This window comes from Equus asinus, chromosome 5 (assembly GCF_041296235.1).
Source record: "Equus asinus isolate D_3611 breed Donkey chromosome 5, EquAss-T2T_v2, whole genome shotgun sequence".
NCBI classification, from domain to species: domain Eukaryota; kingdom Metazoa; phylum Chordata; class Mammalia; order Perissodactyla; family Equidae; genus Equus; species Equus asinus.
The window spans coordinates 91997661-92002874 of NC_091794.1; the positions used below are offsets into that span (position 1 = coordinate 91997661).

Sequence of the window (5214 nt, forward strand, 5' to 3'; positions counted from 1 at the left end):
TGAAAGCGAGCAAGGTGTCTTTTGTAATGTTCTGTTACATTAGGTTGGAAAACCCCTGGGTCACCTCAGGACAGAGGCTGGTTTCCAAGAGAACCAACCACGTGATTAGGGGGTTGGAACTTTCCAGCCCTCCCCTCCGCTCCAACCTCCAGGGAGAGGAGAGGGGCTGGCAATGCAGGTCAATCGCCAATGGCCAATGATCTCATCAATCACGCCCATGTCGTAAAGCCTCTTCCCACACACCTTGCCCTGTGCATCTCTTCGTCTGGCTCTCCCTGAGTTATCCCCTTTATAATAAACTGGTAATCTAGTAAGTAAAATGTTTCTCTGAGTTCTGTGAGTGGTTCTTGAGAATGAATCGAACCCCAGGAGGGGGTCACAGGAAGCTTGATCCATAGCCAGTTGGTCAGGAGACCAGGGGACAACCTGGACTTGCAGTTGACGTTGGAAGTAGGGGGCGGAGGGAGGAGGCGTCTTGTAGGACTGAGCCCCTAACCTGTGGGAACTGATGCTATCTCCAGGTGGATAGATAGCATCAAAATGGAGTTAACTGCTTGGTGGTGTGGAAAAAACCCACGCGTCGGAGGGCCCCATCCGTAAAATGAGGGACATGCTGGGCACCAGTGTTCTTTCCAGTGTTCTGGATTCTGGGATCTGCCCCCGGGCTGGTCTCCTCGATGAGAGGAAGGTGTGGGGGCCTTCACGGGGCCTCTCTGCCCAGCTGCCAGCTGCCTCACCCCTGCTGCCGCTCCTCCATGCCCCTCCGCCTCCTTCCCTCATCCCTGGGAGCCCCTAAGGCACCATCCTCATTCCCACTCCCCAGATGCCGATGGAAATATTTCAGTGCGTCTCGGTCAGATACAGAGAACCAAGTCTCTCCCTCCAGATGGCAATGTCCTCTCCGGCTCCAGGCCCTAAACTTAGATGTGTTGAAGATGAAAACTGGAAGCTCTAACTACTCCTTCCCATAGCTGTCGCCCTGCAACCTGTGCTTCAAAGCGGCGCCACAGAAGAATGGAAAGCAAGATCCGGAAGCGATGGCTGCACACCGTGTTCATAGCAGCATTGTTCACAAAAGCTAAAACGTGGAGCAACCCACGTGGCCGTCAACAGATGAATGGATAAGCAAAATGTGGTACAGACAAACAATGGAATATTTATTGAGCCTTAAAATGGGAGGAAATTGTGACACAGACTACGACACAGATGGACCTGAAGATATGCTAAGTGAAATAAGCCAGTCACAAAAAGACAAATACTGTATGATTCCACTTAAATGAGATATGTAGAGTGGCCACAATCACAGAGACAGAGAGGAGAGTGGGGGCTGCCAGGGGCTGGCGGAGGGGAGAATGGGGAGCTAGTGTTTAACGGGCGTAGAGTTTCATCGTAACAGGTGAAAAGAGTTACGGCGATGGACGGTGGCAACGGCTGCACAACATTGAGTGTATTTAATACCACTGAACTGGATACTTAAAAATGGTTAGCAAGGTAAATTTTATATGTACGTTACCATAATAAAAAAATTGAAAGAAAAACAGCAGTGTCAAATAATAACGGGAACAATTACTGTGTTATTACCGAGCCCTTCCCACCTGAGCTCAGGGCTCTGCTCCAAGTAAACCACGCGCGGGAATTCATCCGCTGCTCACAACAAGCCTATGAGAAAGAAACGATTATCCCCATTTGACAGACGAGGAAGTTGAGGCACGAAGAAGCTAAATGACTTGTCCAAGCTCACACAGCTGGTAACGACCGAGCCGGAGCTGAGCCAGACACTCTGCTCTTGAACCTCATGACAACCCATGAGACAGGCCTTAATAGCCCCGATTTCCTGGACGTTCCATGGCTTTGTCCCATAAGACCCCAGAGGGAGGCTCGGGGAAGCTGTGGGGAACAGACCTTGGTTCCACAGGAGGACGAGGACTGTCCCCCATCACCCAGAGCCTCCCCGGAGCTGTGCCTTTGGAGAGTGATCCACACTCAGCCCGGCCTCAAGGAGCCACCAGTCCTGCTGCCGTGAGGAGCAGCCAGCACCTGGCACTGGGGAGTCTGGTGGACACCAGCTCCTCCATGGCTATAAAAGCAGGTTCTGCATCAAGTGTGGCTGGCCTGGGAGCAGCTTGAGGACTCCGTGATCCCTGAGAAGGAAAGTCATTAAGAGGTTCAGAGATTTCCCTCTCTTGGTAAAGGAGCAGCCAGGACTTTCTGGGCAAGAGAAAGTTCCAGAGTTTGATCACCGCCCACCCCTCCCCCTAACCCCCCCACCCCCACCCCCAGAGGCTGGAGGCAGCTCTGGCTGAGCCCAGGGAAGTCAGATGTCAACTCTTTATCTTGCCTCTCATCCTCAGGAAGGTCATCGACCCCGATGCTGGTCACCGCCACGTTCAGGAGGTGACGATGGCTGGGACCGGCTCTCTTCCCCATGTCTGGAGGTTCCCCTGGGACCTGCTCAACTTGCTTCACAGATTCTCACCGTCTCAGAAAGTCAAAAGCACAGAGCTGGTTTCAGAGCTGTCATGGGACAGAGGGGAGGAGGAAGGCTGTGGTCAGGCAACTCTGGGTCATTTTTGAGTGAAATGAACTTTCCTGGCCCGCCTCTGAGCCCAGTTCTCTTGGCTGTAAACAGTGACCCACCTTACTGGCCGCAGGAGGATTAACTGTGGTCACCCTGGGGGAGAAGGGTTGACACTTAATACTGTTCCATCACCTCTTTGCTCTTGATGGAATGTCTTTTCGTGACCTGGGAAAGGAGGGAGCTACCAGCCAGCAAAAAGGAACAAGAAAACATTTAACGGTAAAACATTCAACATGCCTCAGCTCTGAAAACCAAACCTCCCTCCAGGTCCAGGCAGGGCCCGTCCCTCGGGGGCCTGGCCCTCTGCCCCCTCCTCCCCCGGCAGGGGCTCCCGCTTTGCTTCTGTGCCTGAGCCAGAGCGACACAGACACCTGGAGCCCGGCCAGCCGCTGAGCTGCTGCCCAGAGAAGGGCCGGGCGCCCAGGCAGCAGGAAGGAGCCGCCGGGAGAGAGGCCAGAAGCCAGTGGGAAGACAGAGTGTGTGTGTGTGTGCGCGCACGCGTGTGACAGAGACAGGGTCAGAAGAGAGAAGGACAGAGAAACACTCAGAAACAGAGACAGAATGAGACAGGAAGGCAAAGAAGAATTGACTGTGTGAATCCCTTTGCCTGGGGCCTTTCCTCCTCCCTGATCCCCTTTCTGCCCCGTCCTCCCTCCCCACCCCCAGACACCCCCCTCTCCCCACGCCCCTGGCTCTCTGTAACTCACCCTCTTCTGTAAATGGGACAGTCACAGCTCGCCCGCTGGCAGTTCAGTGAGCCAGGCAAAGTAGCTGTTCAGTAAACGTGGCCCTTATGATTCCCCACGCTCAGGGAAAGGTTTGTTGAGTGGAAGCTGGGCCGTGCCCAAGGGGTGGGAAGGAAGCATCCAGAGGAATCACGGTCCATCCGATGCCTCCATCACCTCATCCAGAAGCCAGGACTGCTTGCGCTTGTTTATTTCTTGTAAATATTTTGATGTTTCATTCATGAAATATGGTTTTCCCGAGGCCTCTTGAAATAGCTGTGTCTGCTCTCAGAGCAGGAGTCCCAGTCTCATCCTACGGTCACAGAGGGGCAGGGACAGCCCTCAGCTGTGGGGAGGGAGCGGGAGTTGTATACCCATTGCACCGGGAGGCAAGTGGAGTCATCGCAGCATAAATAAACACAGGTGATAGCTGGAATGGGGGTGATAACTCAGACTTTTCAAAGCACGAAGTAGGTGCACAACAAAGATTTATGCAATGAATGAAGGACACCCATTTCCAGAGATGACTCGGTTCCCAGAATGCCCCTGTGGACTGGGGAGGGCAACTGCCATGATCTCACCTTTCTAGACAAAGAAGCTAAGGCTCAGAGGGTAAGCGACACAGCAGCTGGTCCTCCGGCCTCCTGGGGACCACTGAGTCCAGCTCTCCTTTGACAGACAGGGGAGCTCAGACTCAGGGAGCAGCAGTGATGACCCCAGCGGCCCTGGCCAGGGTGGTGCCAGGGCTGGTCAGGACTTGTACCCAGCACTGCTCTGACCCAGCACAGGCTGGGTCCCTGGATCCAGGCCTTCTCCTTCTCTGAGGCCCCTCTGCATTTCCTCCCTGCTCCCCTCCCACCACAGAGGCTGTAACAGCCCTTGTCCCAACCCCCCCCACTGAGGTCAGCCTTGGGAGGCCAAATGTCTGGAGCTCACCAGGCCAATGGAGCTATGTGGTCTTCAGCCCTCCACAGCCTCCAGTGAGATGTTCTCCTCTGTCTTGTCCCCATCGGAAGGTCAGAAGAACACGGAACCTCCCCCTACAGATGTTCTGCATCATCCCAGGAAATGGGCCATGGTACTGAAATACCTCTTACAGCACTGCCATTAGGTCTCTGCTTACATACCTCCTGTGATGGGGTGCTCACTCCTCTGAGTCACCCACCACGTGGAGACAGCCCCAACACTTAGAAAGCCTTTCCTTAGACTAAACTGAAAGCTATCCCCATGGCCGTACTATTCTGCCCTAGACACAACTCCTGGGGCCACCCAGGCTGAATCCCTTTTTTCCTGTGGCAACTCTTTAAATATCTAAAGGAATGATCATAGTCATTTATTCATTCATGAATTTTTTACTTGACGATAGCCGTCGTAGCTTTCTTGCCCATTGATTCATTCACCTGACTGGGTGCCAGGCCCTGGGCTGGCTTCTGGGGATGCAGCTGTGATGCAGCCACAGGCTCAGCCCTCAGAATGCCCCCAGCATCACGGGGGAGGCAATGAACGCACCAGTCATCACACACTCAGTGTTTCAGGGCTGTGCTGGGGGTTGGTGCCCAAACGCCTGTGGAGCCCAAAGAAGAGGCCACTGGGGAGGGGAGGGGAGGCGAAAGGTGGAGGGAACAGCAAGCTCCCAAGCAGAGAGAGACTTCACACCATCTTGGGGACTGAAAAAAAACAGGTGGGGGGAGGGATGGGAGGAGAGGGTGGGGCCAGACCATGCAGGGCCCTGGAACCCATGCTGCCCACAGGACCCTGCACCCCTCCTCCCGACCTCGAGGATCCTGGCTGGTCCAGGAGGCCAGAGACCCCCTCACCTTGGCGTTCAGGTAAACATGAAACCCAAGGACCCAGGAGCCAGGAACAAAGTAGAGAAAAGGCTGCTAGGGACTGGGGAGTCCAGGACCAGGT

General features: G+C 54.5%; 1 long non-coding RNA gene across 1 annotated transcript; it reads right to left on the reverse strand.

Annotated features, from left to right (window-relative positions):
• Positions 1-1468: 1468 nt before the first annotated feature.
• On the reverse strand, positions 1469-3649 carry LOC106839141 (uncharacterized). The gene is made up of 4 exons (XR_011503781.1): positions 3286-3649; positions 2638-2759; positions 2339-2514; positions 1469-2141 (listed from the first exon to the last, which is right to left on the reverse strand). It is a non-coding gene; the product is annotated as an uncharacterized lncRNA (long non-coding RNA).
• Positions 3650-5214: the final 1565 nt, after the last annotated feature.